Below are 26901 nucleotides of genomic sequence, written 5' to 3' on the forward strand. Positions count from 1 at the left end.
AAAGCCCGCGGTTTAAGTGGTGCGGGTTAGGCGGGCTTTTGCTATTTGGCGGTCCCAATTTTCCAGCCCAGTCCGCCTTTTTTGGCGGGTTACGTGGGCCGGCCCGGCAGGTTTAGGCCCGTTTGCCACCTCTACTCGCAACTTATGGCAAAGGAGTTGCATGACACTCATGTAAGCTTATCAAATATGCATGAAGATGATGATTGGACTAAAATGTTAAGAAAAGGAAAGTTTAAAATGGGCCAGCAACTAAACCAACAAGCCCATTTAGATAAGAAGGCTTGTTCATTTACACCCCATTCTTTGCTTCGTACAAAGCCCAATCTCTCATCCCCGCAATAAGGAGGTGTGAAAGCCAATGGAACCCCGGGTGTCCAGCAAACAAAGTCTCTCAATGTCCCAAACCTTCATTTTTCTAATCAAAGAAAAAAAGTGGTGGTGAAAACTACTCTTCGAAAGAGACCAAGACTGAATTCACTCCAGAGTTCACCGGTGGAGAAAGATAGAAGTGCTCAGAATGACTTGGCCTCAAGTGCTTTAGAGAAGCTGAAAACAGGAGAACAAACGAGGGTTCTTGTATAAGAGAAGAATCTGGCCACGGCAAACCAGCAGAACTAGGTTCCGGTTGGTTCCTCCCTTTATTATGTTTTGTTTATGGATAATTTCAATATTATTGCTTGGAATGTTAGGGGTGCATCAAATAGATGGTCCTGAGTGCATTGTAGAGAATTAGTGAGAAAATTCAATCCTTTTTTTTATTCTTGTTGAAACACACACTTCCTTTCATAATCTGAAGTTGTTTTGGCAACGCTTGGGTTATTCTTCTGTTGGAATTGTTGAAGTGGTAGGGCATAAGGGTAGTATATGGTTTCTTTCCTCTTTGCCTGAAGCGTCCTGTTGTGTTGTTGATAATTTTGTTCAGTGTTCAACTATAAAGGTTCAGGTGGAAAATAAAGTTTGAAGATGTAGTAGAATTTATGGAAGTCCTCAATTTCATAATATTTTTCTTTGGGACCATCTCCTGTCTCAAGCTTCGTTTTTTCAAGGACCTTGACTCCTATTGGGAGATTTTAATGAAGTCCTTTATTCTCATGAAGTCAAAGGGGGTTAATCTTCTAGTCAGAGAATAGATAGATTTGCATCAACATTGGGTGACTGTGGATTATTTGATCTTCATATGATTGGCAGAAAGTTCTCTTGGCACAGGAGAGGCCCAAGTTCTCTTGGCAGAAAATTCTCTTGGCCAAGAAACTTGATCGAGTTGTTACTAACAATGCTTGGTTATCTTTTTTTTTCGGAAGCATACACTAAAATTTTGAATAGGATGCTTTCAGATCATTGTCCAATCCTTGTTATGTGTAAGGGTTATCCGCAAGTTAAAGGCCATAGACCAATCAGGTTCCAGGCTCCTTGGTCCACTCACCCAGCTTACAAGGACGTAGTGCATCAGTATTGGGCAAAAGTGAGTAGTGGAATTCACAATAAGCTGGTTGAGGTGCAACAAAGTTATCTTGATTTTAATTCCAATTACGCATCAACGATCATTTCCTCGTACGTTTCAAAACCATCATGACTCATAGCCGCAATCAATTCCAATTATTTGGGAATCATTACTTGCAATAACCCACTAAACTCTTCGAGTATTCAAACTTAAGATATTATAGTAAACTTTTACATCTCCTATTCGTAACTATCTTGTGTTACTGCTTTCGCAAGTTTCTGCTGTGTTATTCTGATTTCTCGTCTAGTACTAGTTCTATCACTTATTTTCTCAAGTACTAAACCACAACTTAGCATGACTGATATTCACTAGATATCTATCTACGGTAGTCAAAACCAAATACCAACTTAATCGTACTTTTAACACGTTGTTACCGATCTTTCACTTACCTATTCCCAAACCGTCGGATCTAGCGGTATCTCCCGTCATCGTAGTGAACACACGACCTTGTTGTTGGCCCTTGGCAGTATTCTGGTTGACATTCTCAGGACAGTTCCAGGACATGTGTCCGGCTCCTCCATAACTATAGCAAAGTCCCAATCCAGCTCGACACGGAGTTCCCGGATGGTAGCTTCCACACCGCCTAAAGGTCATTTCATTATGAGGTTGCTTTTCATACCTCCTCCCTTGGTGATTGTTGTTATTGTTCCTTCGGGAATTGTCTTGAAAAATCTCTCGTATAGGGATTTGGTTTCGTCTTCACTCGCCCCTCAAACGATGAGCAGCTAAAGGTTGAATCTGCTCTATTCCCTTCCCTCGCAGTTCACTGTCACACTGGGTTTCGAACAATAACTCCGTACAGTTCTCAACACTTCCGATCCCTTAGATTTAATCCAACTCGCCTCTGCTGTGTCACTCTTATCCTTAACCTTCAAGAGCCTAGCTACTCCTCTAAGTTAATTAAATATCGCTCTGTCTCAGCGACTAATGATCTTTGACTAATCGTCGACTTGAACTCTACGATTATCAACACTTGTCATGCATCACAAACGAATATTACATATTAATAATATGCAGGGAAGTCAGAAATTCAAGCGCAGAGGCAGGATTTCAGAAATTCAAGCGCAGAGGCAGAATTTCGAGAGATCGTTAAAGGCATAACTGAAGTATTGTGGATAAGAAAATTCATAACTGGGTTTCCACCACAATTGACAAGCCAGTTGAAATGTGACAACAAAGCTGCAATTAGCATTTCAAAGAATTTCATACAACATGATAGAACAAAACATGTTGAGGTGGATCGACACTTTATTAAAAAAATTGAGAATGACATTATTGAGCTTCCATTTGTGATATCAGAATATCAGTTGGCTGATATTCTTACTAAAGTAATTTCAAAACAAGCCATTACTAAAGTACTAACCAAGTTGAGTATTGGTGATCCCACTACTCACCTTGAAGGAGAGTATTAGAATATCATAATTAGGGAACAAAATTAGAAAAATATCTAAAGAGGGTAAAAAAAATCAATGTAATTTATTAGGATATTATTTTATAATTAGCGTACTCATTATCATAGTCTTGGTGTAAGAACCTTGTAATCACAAAAGAAAATAATAACAAATGACACTTTTTTAAATAATTCTTATTTTCTTTCCTAAACCCTTTGTACCATGGTAACAACACAAACAAACTCAATTCAAAATAAATTCAGACTATAATGTATCAAAATTAAATCCAGAATACACCGAAATTATTTAATGATAATTCAAAACTCCTCCTCCTTCTCCATTATCATCATCTTCTTCTTCTCTTCCTTTTCCTCCTCCTCTCTTTTTCTTATCTTTTTTCTTTGTTATTGTCGTCGTCACCACCACCTCTATCTCTCCCTCCTTTTTTTTTCTCATTTGAATTTCTTCGATCTCCTCCGTCCTTTTCTTTTTTTTTTCTCTTCCTGCTCCTCTATCATCATTATTATTGTATCATTATTATCATTATTGTTGTCTTCTTTTTACATGTATAACAGTTTAAATTTAAAATACACCAAAATTTTTTAATAATAACTATACACAAACAAAATTAATACGTACTTATAAACTTTATAAATATAGATAATTCATTATATTCCAACATCTAATAAAGATATAGAGATTCTCATTACAAATATATTACGACCATAATATACAATATCTAAGTTTCAATTCTTTTGCTTTTTTCAACAGCAAAGATGCTTCTTTATTGATTAATAACTTTACTTATCACAGGGTTTTTATTTTTCTTTTTAATTTTTAATTTTTTTTATAAACAAAGGATAGAGGAAGAAACTTGAAGCTTTAAACTTCAGAAACCGTCCCTTTTCAAGTGAGTTTCCAAAGAATTATTTTTCGACAATTATATATTTATATAAAAATATTTTTATGTAAAAATAATAGCCGAGAAATATTTTAAAAAAATAACATAATTGATTAAATTACTTAACATAACACATATGAAAATCTCAGCAATTATTTTCACATAAAAAATATTTTTATATAAATAGCCACCTTATTATTACTTTTAAGTTTTAACATATATGCGTGCATATACAAAAGGGTCTAGGTTCTAAGCAACCTGCACCGTAGTAATAAGGACCATATTTTTCTTCACAATTGATGCGACAATTACTAAAAGGGGTGCCTCTTTTGCAATCTTCGTCAACCCAAGTTTCTGTGCACGTCAACACTTTTTCTCGTGCGGCTACTATGCTTGTCATCCACACAACTACAAAACATATATTAATTAAAGGAGAATATATACTAACTAGGAGTTAATACTTTTAATGTAAAAAAGATTAGTTACAATTAGTTTAAAACTAACAAAAATAAAAAAGAAAGTGTTGACCATCTTATTTTTCTTAATTAATAGATTATACATTGTTTTAAATTGATCTAATTATTATAAAATTATTTATCTCAAAAGCTTAAATTAATAGAAAGATACAATATAAATAGTTACATATTTAACATTTTTTTCAAATAAAAATTTCTCTTGAATTTGTTAGATTTTTTGTATAAATATTTTTTTATTTATCTTATATTATTTTTTTTTATTTTTAGCCCTCATCAAAGATTTAAATATAAAATCTTAATATTATATTATAAAATTATTCATCTCAAAAATCTAAACTAAAATGTAACATAAATAATATATATAATTATTTATATTATCTTTTCTTATCAGTTTAAACTTTAAAATATGTAATTTTATGACAATAGTAATACAGCTTTAAATTTTAGTAAATAGCACACGGTACTCAAAGATCATGATAGTAATACAGCTTTATCTCTTAAGGCCTTAACATTAGAATTTGCTAAAAGATCATGATAAGGATTTAAATATATATGCACCGAATGGAGCTTTTAACAAGGTATTATTTCGTATTTTATAGTTATTTATATATGTTTTAAATTATTTAAAGATTAAAAAATATTTATATTTTTCAGTATACACTATATAGCATTTTTGGAATGTAATATATATAATTAATTTTAAAAATAATATTAATATAATTTATTATAATTTTGATTATATTGATTTTATTTTATTTTTCAATCTAATAAAATTTGATTCAAATGATAAGAATTTATATTATATTACTTTAAATTTATTTTTTATCCATTCTGATTCTAATAATTATTATTTGGATTGGATCAATTTATTTTGGTTTGAAAAAATTTAATAATTTAAAAATTTTAAATTACAATAATTTTAAAATTTAAAATTTGGATAAGATGCAACTTAAGTTGAAAAAATTTTAAAATTTAAAATCTTAATGAAAAAATTAATATTCAAAATTTGGACAGACATAATAATAAAAATTCAAAGACAAACAAAATATTAGATATGTTAGTATAATAAAATAACAAGATAACCTAAATTAGTTTGTAATTTTATTTAAAAAGTACCGATTTTATTCACTTTTTATAAAATTAATATGATAAAAGAATTATATTATCTAAAATTTGAGAATAAAAAAACTAATTTGTCCTCTTATATTATTTGAAATTGATTTATCTAATTTTATAAAATATATAGCATGAACTATTATGTTAATATTTATTTATTAAGTACTAATTTATTTGAAATAAAATTATTAAAAATTAATTTGGAGTATATAAAATAAATTTAGTTAATATTAAATTAATGTTTTTTTTGTCAATTACTTTTTTAAGTTGTTCAAACTAATTTAACAATGCTTTTTAATTATTTTTTAAAAAGATATATTAAACTTATGTGTGTAATATTCTAAAAATATAATAAATAATATTCTAATAATAAATCTTATTTTTTAAATACAATAAAAAAATAAATTTTAACATTAAAAGGATTAAAAAAAATATGAAAATTGTATTTAATATCTCTTTCTCTTTTATATACATACCCATCTTTAAGAATGAATTTCATTCGTGTTGTTTCATATTTCTTTTTTTTTCTTTTTCTTCATAAAAACAACATTTCATAATTAAAGTGTATTAATAACTATAGTTTCACCTTTTCTTTCTTACGTTATCTTACAGATTTACAAACACTTCAGCTACGTGCGTGTTACTTTTGAATAAAATAGAATATTTATAAATTTATATCTATATCTTATAATTCATCCACTAGAAAATTTTTTTAAGGAACACAAAATACATAGAATAGAATCCACTTTAATTTGTTTTACTAAGGTTTGGCGAATTGCATTTTTGTAATATCTTTTTTAGTCATTTGTTTATAGTTTTCTTTCTTATAACTTTTTTATTGTTACTGATTTATTCATTTTGAATACATCAAGCACGCACTAACAAGTATTGAGCGAAAGAAAACTTATATATTTTAGCATTTCAAATAAGAAATAATGTACCTGAAACCAGAAACACAAATAAGAAAATGTTTCCCAAAGATAGCTTAGACATCTTTCTAACAAATTAGTGTGAATCAATATAATTCTTATTCTTGGTTTTTTTTTGTCTATGCAAATCTAAGGAGCGAGCGAGGTATATATACATATATAAGTGGCAGAGATTATTCACTTTAAGTCTAAATTAAGAGAATTTTAAATTAATCATGATACTTTATTTTATAAAAATACTATTTGTACACTAAAATCAATCACTAAAATATGTCATTTATCAATATATTTATATATAAATATATATGTATAATTTAATTTATTTTCAATATATATTTATATTTTAATATATATTTTATATTGATAGATAATTTTAGTGTATACGTAATATAATTATTATTTTATTATATTTCTTAACGGGGGACCATACACACATGACACAACACACCTAGTGGACAAGAATTTTTAAATCGGTTAATAGTCAAATTCGTCCTTAAAAAATTATCCATTCTTTAAATTAATCCTCAAATAATTTTTTTAGTCATATTAGTTCTTGAAAAATAAAACGTAAGTTAAATTGATCCTTCTATTAATTAGATAATGACATGTCACGTTAAATGCCACGTGTCACTAGATGATTGATTGACGTGTTAGGTCAGTGATACTTTGCACGTCATGTGTCACTTGACATGTAAAAAAGTTATTTATAATAAAAATAGTTCTTGAAAATTCAGATGTAAGTCATTTTTATCCCTAAAATTTTAAAAATTAATCAAATTAGTCCTTATATAAATTTTTTTATTTTTTTCATAATATTAAATTTAAAATATTTTTTATAGTACTAATTTTAATATTATTTTTAGATCTTAATAAATAAAATTTTCTTTACATAAAATAATAAAAATAATTAAATTATTATAAAATTATTTTGTCATTTGTATTTTAAAATTTTATCTTTTTAAATTGTAATTTTTTTATAGTAAATTTTTTTATTTAAACAAATTTATCAAATTATTATTGATTATATTATTTAAAAATTTAATATTTTAAATCTCACTAAATAATATAGTAGTTATTTTAAATATTTTAATCTTTTATTCAACAAGTGATCCCACAAATCGATTTTTAAATTATTGAGTTCTATCGTATAAATTAAACAATAATATAAATTATAATTTTAAAAAATTTAAAAGATTTAAATTTTAAAATAACTACTATATTATTTAGTGAGATTTAAAATATTAAATTTTTAAATATATAATCAACAATAATGTGATAAACTTATTTATATAAAAAAATTTCACTATAAAAAAACTTACAATTTAAAAATATAAAACTTTAAATTACAAACGACAAAATAATTTTATAATAATTTAATTATTTTTATTATTTTATGTAAAGAAAATTTTATTTATTAAGGTCTAAGAATAATATTAAAATTAGTACTATTAAAAAATATTTTAAATTTAATATTATAAAAAATCATAAAAAAAATTATATAATGACTAATTCGATTAATTTTTAAAATTTTATAGTTGAAAATGACTTATATTTGGACTTTCAGGGACAATTTTAATTATAAATAACTTTTTTACATATCAAGATATACGTGACGTACTAGGTGTCACTGACCTGACACGTCAACCAATCATCTGGTGACATGTGGCACTGAACATGACACATCATCATGCCACGTAGCACTTAACATAACACGTCATCATCTAACTAACGGAAGAACTAATTTGACTTACGTTTTATCTTTCAAGAACTAATATGACTAAAAAAATCATTTGAGGACTAATTTAAAGAATGAGTGATCTTTCAAGAACGAATTTGACTATTAATCCATTTTTAAATTAAATTATTCAGAAGTTATACATAATCAATTGAAAAATGTACATATATAATTTTGTAGAGTAATTATAACAATTGAATTAATACTTCGGCCTCAAATAAGTGCCTAGTTATAATTAATTAATTACACACATAAATTAAACGCATAATTACAATTTCGTATAAATAATTAAAACTAATTGTACGATATTACCCTTGTGAAATAATATCTTTTTATACACTTATGCAAACAACAATTTTCTTTATTTTTACCTTACTTTTGAACTAACACACTACAACAAAAATGCCATTTAGCGGCGGTTCCTGGAGCCGTTTAGCGGCGGTTAAAAACATTTCGCGGCAAAACGGACGATATATAACGCTAATAATTATGTATATCACATGAACACAATTTATTGCCACACAATTTCTTGTTGTATACTTTATATCTGATCATAGTTATTATAGGCACCTTATATATTGGGCAAAATACACAATTAAACCAAATGGACGACCAAATTACACAAATCTACCAAATTGAAAAATATTACCCGGATATCCCAAAAGTACATTCTTATGTAATTCGAATCAGTCCCATTCGAATGAGACAAACCAACACTAATTCGAATTAGTCCTAATCGAATTAGTAGTGATGCTTGTAATTCAAATTTGTCCAATTCGAATTATGCTTGCATGTAATCTTAGGGGAGTTCGAAATAAGGTGATTCAAATTATGCATGCTAGGACGTCCCTAGTAATTCAAATCGGTCCATTTCGAATTAATTTTGGATTATAGTAGATCGAATTAATTTATATCTATTTATATATAATCCAAGCGTATATAAAGAGTACATTTAATAATATCCATAATGAATTCAATAAAGAGTACATTTAATAATAAATAAAAATAATAATAATTATAAAAAATTTTTATAAATTCTTAAAAATCTAACACTTTCTAAAAATATTTATTAAGATTTAGAATTTAGTCTTTAATATTTAAAATTAGTGAAATATTTGCCAAAAATATTATATTTATTGGTCAGTTAGCATTATTGAATTTATTAACCATGATAATATTCAGATCATTAATTGGTTTTTATTTAAAAATATTTTTATTATATTTAGTATTTAGTTTTGGTAAAATATTAATTAATTTTTAATTTTGTTATTATGAATTCTTATATTTAAGAATACAGGTTAAGATTGTTATTAAAAAATTTTTTAAATTCTTTATTTTAATAAATGCTCAACAAATTATTAAAATAAAAAATTTAAAATTTAAAATTATAATTTTTGTAAAGATATAAAATTTTAAATTTTTAATAATTTGTAGAAAATATTTTTAATTATTATTTTTAATAATTTATAGAAAATATTTATAATTATTTTTAGAAAATGTTTGATTTTTAATAATTTATAAAAAATATTTATAATTATTATTATTTTTATTTATTATTGAATGTACTATTTATTATATTCATTATGGGTATTATTAAATGTACTCTTTATTATACTCTTTATATACTTTTGGACCATATATAAATAGATGTAACAATGAGTTAAACATATGTATCTTAAGATACTAGTGTTTACTTAACTAGATTATATCCAGATGGTTATTACTAAAGAAAACATTATAATATGTGGTAATACGCATTTTGCGGCGGTTTAAACAAAACCGCCGCAAAATGTAAAACAATAAATCACCAGGCGTACATGTAGTGGCGGTTTTCGAAAAGACGTCGCGAAATGCAAATCTGATGGAAATATAGCGACGGTTTTAAATGTCGGCTTGATTGCAGCTCCAACCTCTAACCGCCGCTATATGCGCCGCAGTTTGTCTTTTCACAACAGTTTCACACAATCGCCGCAAAATAACCGTCGCTATCTTAAGAAATTGTTATAGTGACATCATTAATTAATTCTCCTATTTTTTAGTCTAAAAACTTTCACCCCTAACATTTCTCTATTAATTTTCCCTTTCAAGTTACACACTCTCTCTCTCCTCGATTCTATACGAATATTGCTGATGGAAATAATTAATATTATTTAAATTTCTAAAACAACCCTTATTTGAGACCGAAAGTAACAATAATAACAATATAGCATCTTCCTATTAAAATAACCATCTACTTGAAAAAAGTGGATTTGTTTCGGTATATATAGTTGTTTTTAATAATTCGGTATATATACCAAATTATTTTTAATAACAAATATTTTAAAATAAATATTTTTTAAAAATAAATTCACACAATATGAGTACAAAATTGAATATCTGATTATAAAAATATGAAAATTGAAGTTTTTTAATTAATATATTATTTATTCGGATAAAACGTTATTTAAATACCAAAAAATGGTAAAATGTTTTTATTTATGAACTGTTACGAAAAGGTATATACCACTTAGTATTTATGAAAGGTTAATTTTTACGAAGCTATATATGCTTATTTTACAACTTACCAAAACACACAAGTTAACGTTAAGTTAAATACTCAACTAACAATGAATTCTAGTATTTATGAAAGGCTATAAAATTTTAAAGGTTTTTAGAATGCAAGGTTGTGGGAGAATAACTAAAATCAATATTGAATTGCAACAACATACTAAAAGATATTAAAATTACATACATAATTAAAGAAAATATATTATTTTGATAAAAAAATTAATTTTGTAAAATGTAAAACAACTAGGTGTAAGTAGAGAGAAATCATTAAAGTAAAGATAAAATTGAAAAAAAAAAACAGCTAATTGCTTAATAATTAGCATTATAATATCAAAAGACAGTTATGTTATCGATGAGGTATCATTTCACATATGGAATTGCCAACCTTTATAATTTCATGAGTATGTTATTAGTATGCTATAATACAATTCTCTACATTGTTATTAGTATCACTATTTAGAGCTATGCTAGATTAAACTTATTTATTATTCATCTTTTCTTAAGAGAGATTTCTTATATATTTAGCTTTAAACAATAATATAATATAAATAAAAGAGTAAAATATCGTTTTTATTTTAATATTTAGGTCAAATTTTAAAGTTATTTTTAATATTTTAAATATATTATTTAAGTTTCTAACATTTTAAAATTGTTACAATGTGACGCAATACACAATTTAATAAGTGTTAGAAATATAATCATTAATAATGTTGCCTTCTTCTATCAGCTTAAACTTTTGAGATGAGTGGTTTCATAACATGATATCAGAGCTCTATATCCGAATAGTTAAGAGTTCGATTCTTGGTGAATCCCAAAAATAAAAAAATAACATAAGACAAATAAAAGAGAAAAATAATGTCTATATAAAACATCAAGCAAACCTAAGAAAAGAAAAACTCTTACTTGAGGGAGAGTGTTAGAGATATAACCATTTATGCTGTTTTTTTCTATCAATTTAAGTTTTTTGGATGAGTAATTTTATATCAGTAAGAATAATGCTTTACAACCAAATTAATTATCCAACCAAATCCAACAAAGTTCATATATCCTAATTGACATCTACACACCATTATCTCTAATTATCTTTTGGCGGCTTCTTTTTTTGTAGAATTCTTTTTTTTTTTAGATTCTTCTGTCTTCTTCCCACCTCTAATGCTGCTGCTTCTTCTTCTTCTCCTCTTCTTCCTCCTCTTTTTTCTTCATTTTTCTCTTTCATTATCGTCGTTGTCACTACTACATTTTTTCATTTGAATTTCTTCTATCTCCTCTTTCCTTTTCTTCTTCCTCCTCCATCATCATTATTATCATCATCATTATTATCGTTATTATCATTATCGTTGTCTTCTTTTTAAATGTATAACAGTTCAAATTCAGAATGCACCAAAATTTCATAATGATGATGACACACAAATAAACTCAATTCAAAATAAATTAAGACCATAATATACCGAAATTAAATCCAGAACATACCAAAATTATTTAAAGATAACTCAAAACTCCTCCTCATCCTCCTTCTTCTACATTATCATCATCATCTTCTTCTTCTCCTCCTCCTCCTCCTCTTTTTTTTTCTCATCTTTCTCCTTCGTTATTGTCATCGTCACCACCACCTATATCTCCCCCTCCTTTTTTTCTCATTTGAATTTCTTCGATCTCCTCTTTCTTTTTTTTTTCTCCTCTTCCTATATCATCATTATTATCATCATCGTTGTCTTCTTTTTTATATGTATAACAATTCAAATCCAGAATGTACCGAAATTTCTTAATGATGACGATACATAAACAAACTCAGTTTAAAATAAGTTTAAACTAGAATGCACTGAACTCAAAACTCTTCCTCCTCTTCTTTCTTCTTCTTCATCATTACCATCATCATCTTCTTCTTTTTTTTGTTCATCTTTTTTTTTTATATTTTATCTTCTCATTATTCTTCTAATTTTACTCTCTTAACAAGAATAAAAACAAAAAAATTAAACAAAGAAGAAGAAATGCATAATATTGCAAAATCACTAAGAAAAGGAGGAAGAAAAAAATGCAGCAACAACAACAACAATAAAAGAACGACGATAAGAAAGAAACACGCGAAGAAGAAGAAAGAGGAGAAACACGAAGAAGGAGAAGAAGAAGAAGGAGGAGGAGAGAGAGAGGGATGCAGAAACATTCACAAAGTTAGAGTATGTATTCATCATCTCCTTAATAAAACTGATTTTTATTGAATTTAGACTAATTTAATTAGATTTAGTTGTCAAAAAGATTTGGATATATAACCTAATTCGTTTGGTAAACATAATACAAATTACACATAAATATACATACATTATTTATTTAATTTAAATAAAAAATTCTATTATGACGAGACCATATATAAATAATAAATCTCTGACGAGATTTTTTTTTTTTGGCTGAACTTTTATTAAATTCATCCTTTTTTTTTTTTGGTTTAAAAGAAAATTATTATGCCAAACTTGGCTATGCATGGATTTTGGGAAATAATCACATACTCCTACACTTCATAATAACTGGTCTTAGGAAAATTCTCTACTCATCAATATTATTAATTACCACCAGGGATTTTTTTTTTTCATTTTTGATAAACAAATTAAAGGTTAATAGGTTATATATCAGGACACTCAAACATGCATGCACAACGGGATCGTTCTTCTTCACAATGTGCATCATAGGCCATGGAACCATATTTCTCTCCGCATTCTTTGAGACAATTTTCAAACATGCCTTTGTTGCAATCTTCGTCATCCCAATCTATTACACAGAGGCTCAATACTTCTTCTTCATCATCATCGGCCACTATACTTTTCATCCACACAACTACAAAATATTGGAAACAAACCTAATTAAAGTAAATTTCGCTATGTGTATATTTTTTATAATAAAAATTATTTTCATCCGTTTTTTCTTAAAAATAACCAATAAGTTTTTTTATTAATTAAAAAATAATTTAAATACGTAATTATTAATTAATAATAATATTTTTATACTTATATCAAGAGTGTTTAGTACATGGTGATTACCATGGTGCCTAAAAGTGTTTGTCTAACTTATCAAAAAGGGTTAAAAATTAATATTTAATTTTAAAAGTATAAAAATAAATAATTATTAAATATTCAAAAGTTGTCATAAAAAGTAAGTTAGACAAAAGTTAGGCACCAATTTATAGGCACCATAGAATTCACCTTTGTACATATGTGCTATTCTGATTAATAATAAAACGTTACATGTATTTTATAAGTAGGAAGCATAAATGACAATGAAAATATACTCTTTAATTTGGGTGTGTTTAAACCTCCAAAATTATATATGAAATTGAGTTAATTTGAATTAAAATTAAATGAACCGATGAATTATACATAAAAAGATATCATGCATGTTTATTGGAATTAAACATGTAAAATTCAGAGATCTCTCTATCTTCATCACTTGCCGTGTGTGTCATTTTTTTTATCTCTTGTTTGTAAAATCTTTTTTCTTTTTAACTTTCTTGTACTTATTGCTTTTTCTTATTTGAAAATTGTAAAAAAAATATTTTAAGCATTTCAAACACAGTCAAAAGAGGAGAAAATTACGAGATATGAAAAAATAATAATGAACCTGAAACCAGAAGTACAAGTACGAGAATGTTTCCCAAAGATAACTTGGCCATCTTAGATTTTTAACAAGTTAGCGGAATATATTATATATATTCTTCTTTAATTTATGTTTTTTGTGAATGCAAATCCAATAGAAGTGAGAGAGGTATATATAAGTGGAGATTCATTTCAAGTCTAAACTAAAAGAATTTGAAAGCATGTTATTTTATATTTTAATTTGGGCCCATACATACATGTGTGCACACATAGATCGGCGCTTGTTTACATAGACAGGACAATGAGACATAGATACAGAAATATAAAATTATGTTTAACAAAGGAGACATGGATAGAAATAGTGTATCCAGAGACACTAAATTAGTGTATTTTGTGTCCATCCTGATAGAAAAGACACAGAAACACTAATAAGGGACACAACTTATTTTTCATTCTTTTTTTAATTATTTTTGTTAATTTTTATAATTATATTTTTTATTATTATATTTTTCATCTCAAATTTTTGAATGAAAAAAGTGTGAATAAATTAGATTTTCATAATTTGTTCTAGTTTATCACCAAATAAAATATAATAATACAAAATTTTATGTCTTTGTCCATCAGTGTCTTGTCTTGTTTTATTCTCAGTGTCTTATCCTATCCTGTCGCAGCTATATAAACTAAATTTTTTAAGTGATTTTTGAAATTTATATTGTACATTAATTTTGTCTCAAAAATTTTAATTAGAGAAGTGCTAGGGCCAATAACTTTTGTGATTTGTAGCTATCAAGTAGTCATCAATAATGATTTTAATGGTGTGAGATTAATATAAAATTTTATCCAACAGTTCATTTTGTTTTTACTAGTTACATGTGGGTGAGAATTAAATTAATTTTAAGACATTACCTTATGAAATCATTCTTTTACACTTTTATCTCTTACAGACACTCTCTCTCCTTTAATTAATACTCTTTAAGTTTTCTAAAACAACATTTATTATATATTTGAGACCAAACATTAACAATATAATATCTTTATATTTCGCTGTTAATAATTGATCATAATTCGTGGTTTTCCGTAGTGAGCTATTCACTTGGATAAATTAAAGTAGTGGATTTGTCTCTGCATATTGGATTTGTTAAGGGGTGTTTTAAAAATACTTATTAAAAATGTAAAATAAAATCTTTTAATTGAAAGACTGTTTTTTTCGTGTGTATTTAATATCATAATAACATTATCTTTAATATAAAATTTCAACTAGCTATAAAAGTATAAAACCCATTTTCAATATATCTCAGTTTATTCAAATAAGCAGTTACATATTTAAGAAACAAAAGAGGTAAAAACTTCATATTTATGAAAGGCTACGAAAGTATGTGTCACTTAGTATTTATTAAATTTTAATTGACAAAGCTAGCTGTTAATAATAATGATTTTTATTAGTATTTATGAAAGGTTATAATGATAAAGTTAGATTGTAGATGGGTCAGGCTAATAGAATTTTATTTAATTTAGATTCGATTTAAAATATATACTGAATTTATTTGTTAAATTTTAATCCGATCTTAGATTCGATGAAATTTACACATTTTTCTGCCACAATTATACTGGATAAAAATTAGACTGATAACAATAATTTCACATAGTGAAATTCACTTAAAAAAATATAACAAGAACCAACCATTCTTCTAAATTAAAGCATAACCACAATTAATACTAATATTGTCTAATAACACCAAATATTTAAGTTAATACAAATAACACAAAATATTATGCATTAGTCTAAAATCTTATACTTTCTAAATACAAAACATTTACTTATAATCTTATAATGACTAATAATACAAAATATTAATGTTAACAATACTTAAATTCCACAGAAAAATAGCCATCATCCATCAATTACCATTAATATTGTCATCTTGTTCCTTATAATGTGAATACATTAGTGAAACCTACAAAACATATAAAATTACTCATTTTTCATATAAAAAATTATTACTTAGAATAAATAAGTCACATATAATAAAGATATCATAAATGTATGTATCTTCAACAATTTTTTTACTGCTATTAAATTGATCAAACTCCTGATCTTTAACTCCTTATTTAAAAGGGCACAACCAACTTCGAGTGTATATCAAAGTTTTAGCTATTAATGGTGACAAAGAGCTGCAAAAGACATCAAACACACGTCCACCAGTGCTAAATAATGATTCAGAAGCAACAGTTGAAACCGAAATGCCTCAAATATCACGAACTATGAGAGAAAGAATTCTGTATTTTGGGGCATTCACTTTTCACCAGATCAATATATCAAAATTTTCATCTCCCAAAGTATTCTCGGCTAGATATCTCTCCACATCTCACTTGCTATCTGCATTAGTCTTCTCTCTCTTTTGTTTTTTTCACATATTCACTCTATTTTCTGAAACGTCCTTATTGGCACCAACTGAGACTTTAATATTGTCATCTAAAACATCTCTAAATGAATCTCCATCATCCTCCCTTCTTTTATTGTCTACAACTAACCTCTTTTTTATAAAACTTATACAAAATATCCAATGTGAGTTTAACAAAATTAGTCATGCTAATAGACATTTCTTTGTCATAAACATCCTCCAAATACCAACAGAGATAATCTAATTTATACTGAAGATCCAATACTATAGCAACAAGTAACAATGGATTAAATTTGCCAACTAGTTTTCAATATTTATCATATTTATCTTTCATAGAACATGTCATAGTTTCTAATAATTTAGAATGATTTTGACTCCAAGACGTTAATTGAGAAGTGACAAATGCAATTTCATGAAAACATTTGTTTGATGTAATATGTAAGGAAGATGAGAAACTCAAAATTATTTTGTAGAAGATTCTCAAAAATTCAATGAATAATCTAGCATGTTATCAATAAAGCAGTATAGGTGGACCAACTTTTTTTTTTTTCTCACTATCCTCTCCAAACCATCTAAAAAAATTAGATTTTTTATCATAAAGTCTATCAAAAATTTTTTCAAATTTAATATTAGATAGGTAGAATTCCATCTAGTTAGAACATCCAAACACACAAGACTTTTAGATTCAATAATCAACTCAGTCTTAATGTAGTCTTTAAATTTTTTTAATTCTTTGAGGAGAGGACCAAACATACCTGACAACATTTGTAATGCTTTCATCAATTGAAGTTTGTTGTTCTTTAATTTCTTCATTCATCATCAAATTAAGAACATGAACACAATATCTCACATGCATATACTTTTTTTCACACACCAACCTACTTCTGGCACTAATTTCCTTTAAAGGTAAGTAATAGCCCCATCATTCGAACTTACATTATTTAATATTCATAAGTTCCAATATTATAATTCCTAATCAGAATAATAACTATTTATCTGAACTTGAGCAGAGGTCAGAGAAGAGAAGAAGAAGACCAGTAGTAGAGAAGAAGAGGACGACCAGGGGCAATTCCATTGTGACCGTCTGACTGAGAGAGAAAAAACAGTCGTCGTCGTTGAGGGTTAGAGAAGCGCTATCGCACTTCGCGTTCGTCATCGACAATGCAACACCGTTGTGACTCTGAAGCTGGTGAGTGATGACGGGCACCGTGACAATGATTGGTGAGAGATAGAGAGAAGACTGAGAAGGAAAGGGTGATGACGGCTGGCGAGAGGTAAAGAGAGAGTTAAGATAGGAAGGATGGCGGCGCCGTTTTCGTAGGGGAACTGAAGGTGTGTGGCTGTGTCTTATGGTGCTGAGAGAAGAGGGTTGTGTGCTCCTTGTGCACTGCGAAGTGCAAACTAAGCATGTGCCGTAAAGTGTTTAGCCTCTAGTAATATGAATTACCAGGCCAGATTTGAATGACTCAAATTATGGCCCGATTCGAGTTTAATTTCTTTGTCAGGTTTTATTTCTTTTTTCTGGGTCAGTCCCGAGCCAACATGACCCAAATTGCTTTAAACTCGAACCGGATCTTTGAGCCGGTCTGCATTATGTACACGCTACGTTGCTTGGTATTTACAAAAGGCTAATAACGGTAGACATTGTTGTTACTGTTTTAATTCATGAAGAATTATTGTATTCTAAAAAATATCTATTAGTATGGATAATATAAAAAAATATTTGGTTAAAAAATAATTAGTAAAAAACAGTTAAAATTTATTATTTTTTATTTTATTTAATATATTTTACAATAAATAAATATTAAATAAGTTAAATTTATATATATATATATATATATATATATATATATATATATTACTGATATAAAAAAAAGGATATTGTTAACAAAATTTTTAAGAGTACTTGCTATATATGTGTATGTTTTTTTTAAGTAAGGAGACAAAAAATAACTCAATTTTTTATTTAGTATTTTATTAATTATAGTGACAATTAATAAATGCTAACTAAAATAATAAATTTAAACTACTTTATTTAATTTTTTATTGTTTCTCAAGTATTATTATTTTTTGGATTTATCTATTTTGTATTTTAAGAGTATATGTTAAACTTATAAAATTAAAAAAATTTTAATTGAAAATATAAAATTTTTTTAAGATTTTGATAATATATTTATTTTATATTTATTAAATAAAAATATTTAAAATTTTTTCTTAATAATAAATTTATCATATATTCTTAAAATGGACACACATTAGCTAAATCCTTATTTTTAACCGCATGAAATCATTTTCCATTTGTGTATTTTTATTAAGTACCGTTAGGATATTTGATGACAAAAATATTAAAATTATTTGACTTTTTCGTATCTGATCTTTATATGTAACTCTTAAAAAATAGCCTTTAAATCTTGACCTATAATACAATATAATCTATGATCATTATGGAGCTAATTAAATTATACTGCTCATCAACTCAAATATACGTAGAAGAAAAAGATAAAAATATCAGTTTATTCATTTTAAGATTCTATTACACGCTAAAATGAATATCTATAGTTATATATATACCACCTTTCATCTTCTCAAATGGCACTCACAAAAGATATTGAGCTTAATTAATTGAGAATAATCCAAACTTGTTAGAAAGATGACCAAGTTAATTTTGGCAAACATTTTCTTGCTTATTCTTATGACTTCAGGTTAATCATTATTTTCTTATCTCAACCATTTTATCTCTATGTTTTATCTTTGTTTTATCATCCATATATAATAATATTTATGAGACAATAAAAATTATTCTAAATTTAAATATGTCTTATTTAATATTTATTAATTAACGCTAAAATTAATAAATATTAAATAAAATAAATTTATATTATTTGAACTAATTTTTTATTCTCTCTCTAATATTATCGTTTCAGACCCACTAACAAAAATTATATCTAATTAATTTAAAATTTAATTTTTAAAATTAAAATTAACTTTTTTTAATTTATTATTTACGTGGTTCACAAAAAAACAAAAAAAAATTATTCCCTATACTTTCTCAAACAACAAATAAACAAAATTAATTTTATATATCTTCAAGAACCTACTAACAAGAATCGAAGAATAAAATATCAATTAATTCTAACTACTTCACCAGCGAAATCAGATTGAGAATTCAGAATTTCTCAAACTAATGGTTTAAAATAAATTAATTTTAGTAATCAAAATTTTCTCCATCAATCACTTTGCTATTTGTGATTTGAAGTTCCTTTGTTCTTTCATATCCCATGCATGTTCATGTCTTTGTTTCAAATCTACATATTGAAAGCTTAATCCTTAATGTTCTATATCATAAAATATCCTTATTTAACTTTTTGTTTCAATATTTTGCAGTTGTCTTAATGACAACAAGTGAAGAAACTAATAAAGAGAAGACAACGATGTGTAAAGAAATTTGGTTTGATTATTTTGATTGCACCAAAAAAAGCTGTCAAAAGGAATGCAGTGACAAGCATGATGATGATCCTCACGCCATTGGAGAGTGCATTGCGTATCCCCATTGTTTATGTACCTATGCATGTTGATAGGGTCAATCCTAAAAATATTTATTAAGAATATATAAATAGAAATTTCTAAGCTAAAAACTATCATTTTATGTATTTTTTTTTTTAAATTAGAAGTGAGATTCAAATTTAAAACTTTTAGGTGAGACGGAGAGATGCCAATCGAGTTATATATAGTTTGTTGGCATTCTTTTATGTATTTAATATTAATAAAAAATGTATATTATCATATATTATCTTTACCGTAAAATTACTAGCTCACTGTGAAAATAATTTTTAATAGGGAGCCACTTAGATAAAGACGTCTAAAACGTCTTTTTTTAAAGATATTTTTTATTAATTAAAATTTAACACATATAATTGATTAAGTCGTGTTATTTTTGTCAAAATTAGGTTAGACAAATTAATTTAACTGAAAAAATAGTGAATCAAATCTTGAACTGGTCTAAATTAATATTATTTTTGATAGAAAATGATTACAATACCTTTATTATAAAAAATGACTAAAATATTCCTATTAAAAAACATCTTTAAAAAAAGACGTTTTAAACGTCTTTATTTAAGTGACTCCCTTTTTAATATATCTCATTTGATTCAAATAAACATTTATTTGAAACGAACGAATTATATAAAACTTGGCATTTATGAAAGGCTATCTGGCTATGAGAGTATGTATATATCACTTAGTATTTATGAAAGGTTAATTATCGAAGCTATATAATATATTTATTTTTCGGTAATATTAGAAAAAAAAAATAAAACTTAAAAATTAAATAAAATAAATTCTGACTAATTTTAACTAAATTTTGTTAGTTACCAAATATTTTTATTTATCGTTATGTTGAACAACTACACCGGTAATGAGTCTTAGAATTTATGAAAGGTTATAGCGGTGAAATTGCTCCGCTTGGTATTTATAAAAAGTTAAATAACGGTAGACATTGAAATTAGCCTGTTACTCCTTTAACTCATGAAGAATTATCTTTAAAATAATTATCAGTATACATAATTAAAAACAGATTTAGCTATTTTATATTTTAAGAATATAATAATAAAATTTTTTTAAATTTTTAATGTGTTGTATGCATTGAAAATATAAAAAAATTAATAAATAAAATATTCTCTTTTATAGTCTTCTTAAAATGCATTTTTATTAGAACACAAAATAGTAAGGCCTTTTTCAATAATAATAATAAACATATATAATATATTTTTCTACGAAATATTTTTATTTTTTTTAACAAGTGTCCTAAGATTATTTATTCATTTTTTGCAAAATCCTAAAAATTGTTATAACTATATATATTGATGTTAATCTTTTCATATTTGTATATATGTAACTATTTAAAAATGTCCTTTAAATCTTGACCATTTATGATAAAATATATGAATAGGATGATTATGGAGCTAAACTGTACTGTTCAAATAATAGAATAAGTGTGTGTTTGGGCACAATAAAAAATATATAGAAGAATAGATGATATATTAATTTATTAATTCCCAAAATCTTTTATGTCTAGCTATATATATCACCATTCATCTTCTCAAATGGCATATATTGAACATGAGAGAATTATTCATACTTGTTAGAAAGATGACGAAATTGAATGTGGCAAACATTTTCTCCGTTCTTTTGGTTTCAGGTTAATCATTTTATTTTTCATATCTCAATGCCCATTTTTTATGTCTATATATGTTTTATCATCCGACCCATTGCAAATTTAATTCTTTTATATATATATATATATATAGTCATTTTACTATGTCTATGTTATAGTTGCTATAATATTTAAAAAAATATTTTTAAAATTAAAATGTTTTTTTTATTATTTAACTGTTTTTTAAAAAATATTACTAAAAAAAATACTATCAAAATATAAAAAAATATTATTTTAATTTTAACAACGGTTGTATACTTATTGAGTTACCATAAACATGCTAGAATTTAATATATATATTCACAATTTAATTGTTTAAAATAACTAAACATTTTCGCACTTGTGTATTTATGATTTCAAGTTCGTTATTTTTCATATCCCATGCATCTTGTCCTCATTTAAATCTATTGAAAGCTTAATGTTGTATAGAAATATAGATAATAAAATATGCTTTATTTTAACTTTTTGTTAATATATACATATTTTGCAGTTGTGTTGATGACAAGTCATGTGACTGAAGCTGTAAAGTTGTGTAATGAAATGTGGGCTGATTATTTTAATTGCAACAAAAAAAGTTGTCAAAAGGAATGCAATCGCAAGCATGATCCTTATGCCGTTGGACATTGCGTTGACTATCCCCACTGTTTATGCATCTATGCATGCTGATATGTAGTTTACAATAATCAATAAGATTGGCCAACGAAAAATAATTTACAGAAGCCAAAGGAAGAATTAACCCCAAAAAAAAAAAAAACTAAAATTGTAAAATTATTAAGGAATTTCTCTCTTTTAAGAACTCATCATTTTCCTTAATACTCTCGTTACTGCCACTACAAAAAAAATAAAAAATAAAGTGATATTTATATTATGATACTTTTAAAAAATATTATGATATTTTTTGTTACTACTGTATGTAAATAATTTTGTATTTAGTGGCAATTTTGATGATTATAACAATTTTAAACTGTTTAGGGTTTAGGATTTAGGGTTTAATATATCAAAAATATTACAATTCCTAATTGAAATACTATGCATATACATACGACTGCTCGCTCGATCGATATCTTTTCTATCTCTCCCTCGTCGTCCTCCTATATCCGTCGCTACCGCTTTCACCCTCCATTGTCGTTGCCTCTATAACGGATTTGAAAGTTCCAAGCCACACACGCACTTTCTTTCCCATAGTCGCTTCTCCATTGTCAAAGTTGTTTCCCTATAGACGCTATCCCTGGCCAGAGCGACGATCTCGGATCCTCTTTCATTTTTCGACGACAATCTTTTTCGGTGACATCTCCTTTGACAACGACCTCCTTCGACGACATCTCCTTTCCCATGGTAATCTCCTCCGATGACGTCTCCTCTAGCTTCCTCGCTCTCCTTTTCATCCTAACTTTGCGTCTTTTCCGCCAAAATTCTCAGTACCTCCTAGCTCAGCGTCTTCTCTCCAGTGACATCTCCGCCACTCTGAAGTTTAAACTCTTAACTATGCATGTACCACAATCTGGCATTCACCATGCACTTAATTAGGGTTTTCTTTCCTTAATTAATCTTTAATTTTCTTTTAATTTATTTTGTATCTCACTGCAGCTACATAGCAGTGGCAGCGCATCGTGGATGTTATCTTATCGTCCTTGCCGTGGAGCTACTTCAACCCATATATTTCTGTCCTTTCACTCCCTTGTGAATGATTCTGGTTGGGCATAGTTCTTCTTTTATTTTCTGAACATTCACTTTGCTTTTTGGAACTGTCCATTATGTAGGGTTTGGATCAGCCTTGAACATTGAAACTTTGATTGCAGCTGCTGAGAAAAGAGAAACTCCCATCGAGGTGATCTCTAGCCATTTACAAGTTGATCACGTTGTGGTCATATGTGTTCTACTCATCATATCCCATTCTTATAAATGCATTCATGAGCCCATTTTTCGAGGGTTCTTTAATATGATAACCTTGTTTATAGAATATTTTGTTGTTGTTTTGTGTGTTTGTACCAGTGATTCTGCTTTCTCTTGCTTATTCTTTTTGTTGTGTCACTACAAGAAAAATACCCATTCAAGTACACTTGAAAAGTGTAGCCAAAAGTAAAAAAAAAAAATGATGTCTTAGGTTACGGTTACGTTTTCTGGGCTACGGCTATGTTTTTTGGGATGATTCCTATTCGGCCGTAGCCTATTCTTAAAGGCCACACTTTTCTGCACCAAAGGCTATGTTTTTGGCGTTTGGGAATAGGGTGCGCTTTTCAAATGATGCTGTCCAGGACCAAAGGCTACGCTTTTCAGCTTCCATTTTTACTAGAATAGGCTACGCTTTTCAGTGCTACTGCATCACCTATAAAGCGTAACCACATTGTATACCATAGCTACTCTATATAAGTGTAGTCTTAGGTTCCTCATTTTTTTTAAATTTTCTGTATAACCATAGCTACTTTATATAAGTGTAGCCTTAGGTTTCTCATTATTTTTTTTTATTTTCTATATATATATATATTCTAATAATTTTTTGTACATAATATTTAGTAATATGATTACATATATAATTCTGTATTTTTAATTAAATGAGTTAAATATTATAAAATAAAAATAAATACATAATTATACTACATAATTTCTTTAAATAATAAAATTATTTGTAAATAAAATATATTTATAATGATCCAAAAGTACTAATATTCATACATCTCACATTAAATTAAACATAGCCATATCAAAATAGGCATGAGACCACTTAGAATTTACTACTAATATTCTACGAAAAACTAAAATATTATATTCTATATAAATATCTTCTAATAAAAGTAATTAGTCTATCATACATGTATCCATTCTTAACATTACTCCATCTTAACCCATAAACCACAATGATAAACAGTTTAATCTTCATTATCATCCTCAATAATTATCCTGCATAATTATATAGAAAAGTTATTAGAAAAATATTTATAATGACATTCGTAATTATAAAAATTAAAAAATCAAACTGAAAATAATTAAAAACCAAACTGAAAATAGTTGTATAAATTATCAAAACTATGTCAACTTAAAAAATAAAGTTAGCACAATTCTTGGTACTGCTTAGTTAGCACAAAACTAGAATTACAACAACCAGAATTGCACAAACAATTTTCAGCCATAACAATACAACTTCAAGTGTTAAAGTGTCAATAAAGCCAACAACATATGATTTTCAGCCATAGTAATTAACTTAACCATATGCAAATATAAGAGGTATAACATATTATACATATACCTAATATATTATCATATAAAAAAAGGGGCAAAAGAAATCCTAATATATTATTATTTATTTTAAATAGGAATCCTAAAGTGTACTTTGGTTTTGGTTTTGCAACTGCGTTCTAAGAATTTAATTTTATATGATTTTTTAAAAATCGGCTACTGATTTAGTACACTTCAAAAAAACAGCAAGCAGTAACCAACTTAAAAAAATCATATAAAATTTATCTTTGGTTGGATTCTCCTAAAGTTTGGTGTGGTTGAACCAGACTTACCCGTCTTTCACTCAGTTCAAGTCCCAGAGCATTTTCACTTCTCTAGAAAAAGTTATGCCTCTCGAAATATGATTTTGTTTTAAGAAAAGGGTACTGTCGCAGCAGTGAACAGCCCTGCTTCCAGAAGACACAACTTTCTCTATAAAATTTGAATTTCCTGAAATTTGGACATAAAATACTAGACATCCTAATATTTCATTCCTTTTTGGTTTCACCTCCAAAGAGTTTCAGAGTATTGAGATATGTGGTTTTGAAGTTGCTATTCCAGAATTCGTACAGTGTTGTTTTTGCAGAAAATGACCATTTTCTAAAAATCATATCTCCCAAACCACACATCGAAAAATTCTAAAATTTTAGGGGAATAATATGGACATCTTAAGGTTTCATAGAAAAATAATTTCACTCATTTTGAGTCGCTAGATTACTCCCAGTTTTATTCACAAATTGCTGTCCGAAACTTCATAATTCAGCAACATGTAATCTCGGGTTTTGAGAGGTCAAAAATTGATTCCTAGCTTTTCACTTACTCTAACCTTGCATTCTAACTTTCTTTTATCTATTGTAACTTGCTGGAAAGAATAAATCAGTCCCAAGTGCTCAGGATTAATAAGTCACCATTTTTTGTCACTTTTCACATTTAAGCATACTCATCTGAAATCAACAATTTTTGCATTACTCAACATAGCAATCCAGCCACAAATCACTCAAACAATTCACATATATTATCGTCAATTATGTGGTTATTAATGAAAAGCAAGTTGCTGATTTCCTTCATGTTTAGCAAGTAGAATAGCACACAATGCAAGCACTATATTTGATTCTTGTTGCTGTGTAGGAATTGAAGCTCGGGGTTTCATACTCTTTACAAGAACCTAATGAGCCAAGTATATAATTTCTCCTTTTTGTTTTGTCTCTTTTGTTGCACCATCGTACTGTGTACGCCTAGTTAATAAATATCTGATTATTTATTTGTTTACTATTTCTCATGCAGGTTATGGACTTTCTTCAACGTTTGGTGAAGTGGAAGAAAGAATCCCTGCAAGCATCTTCTAGGGTGTAAATTCACTTAGACCAAATTATATATCTATTACTTCCTGCCGTGGCAGAAAAAATTATAAATCAAGTTCAGCTATGGTGGGATATATATAGTTTTTCTTTCTTTTTTTTTCTTTGTATTGTACTTTAATGTTTTGCTGAAATTAGAATAAAGAAGAAAATGTATGCGAAAAGAAAGACAAAAGTCTGACTATAATTAAAAAATGGTAGATATTTTTATGATGATATCTTCATATGAAGATAGCATTATAGACTATTAGATGAATTGATATGTTTGACTAAATATGTTTGATTAACCATTTAAAGATTCATAATGTCATCTTCATATAAAGATGTCATTGTGCGAGTATTTTTCTTAAAAAATTATGTTATATTTGATAATTTATTTGTATAAAGATTATGACTTTTGATTCAATACTAAAAAATTATATTTATGTTTAATACGTTGTTTATAGATATTGATTTTTTATTATTGTAAAATTTTAATAAAAAATTATTTGTTTAATGCGATAAAAATGATGGTAAAACTGTCTTTTTAAATGATAAAA

At 26.9% G+C, this 26901-nt stretch overlaps 5 long non-coding RNA genes across 5 annotated transcripts; 3 read left to right on the top strand and 2 right to left on the bottom strand.

Annotated features, from left to right (window-relative positions):
• Positions 1-3539: 3539 nt before the first annotated feature.
• On the bottom strand, positions 3540-6482 carry LOC112777581 (uncharacterized). The gene is made up of 2 exons (XR_003190479.2): positions 6327-6482; positions 3540-4201 (listed from the first exon to the last, which is right to left on the bottom strand). It is a non-coding gene; the product is annotated as an uncharacterized lncRNA (long non-coding RNA).
• Positions 6483-11576: 5094 nt separating this feature from the next.
• On the top strand, positions 11577-18241 carry LOC112777591 (uncharacterized). Its single transcript, XR_003190490.2, has 2 exons — positions 11577-12770; positions 16294-18241. It is a non-coding gene; the product is annotated as an uncharacterized lncRNA (long non-coding RNA).
• On the bottom strand, positions 12960-14570 carry LOC140181774 (uncharacterized). Its single transcript, XR_011877036.1, has 2 exons — positions 14203-14570; positions 12960-13422 (listed from the first exon to the last, which is right to left on the bottom strand). It is a non-coding gene; the product is annotated as an uncharacterized lncRNA (long non-coding RNA).
• A 933-nt stretch (positions 18242-19174) lies between the features above and the next one.
• On the top strand, positions 19175-20383 carry LOC140181977 (uncharacterized). The gene is made up of 2 exons (XR_011877703.1): positions 19175-19281; positions 19964-20383. It is a non-coding gene; the product is annotated as an uncharacterized lncRNA (long non-coding RNA).
• A 1252-nt stretch (positions 20384-21635) lies between these two features.
• On the top strand, positions 21636-22587 carry LOC112777534 (uncharacterized). The gene is made up of 2 exons (XR_003190452.2): positions 21636-21776; positions 22282-22587. It is a non-coding gene; the product is annotated as an uncharacterized lncRNA (long non-coding RNA).
• The last annotated feature ends 4314 nt before the right edge of the window (positions 22588-26901 follow it).

The sequence above is a fragment of the Arachis hypogaea genome, chromosome 19 (genome assembly GCF_003086295.3).
Source record: "Arachis hypogaea cultivar Tifrunner chromosome 19, arahy.Tifrunner.gnm2.J5K5, whole genome shotgun sequence".
In the NCBI taxonomy this organism is placed as follows: domain Eukaryota; kingdom Viridiplantae; phylum Streptophyta; class Magnoliopsida; order Fabales; family Fabaceae; genus Arachis; species Arachis hypogaea.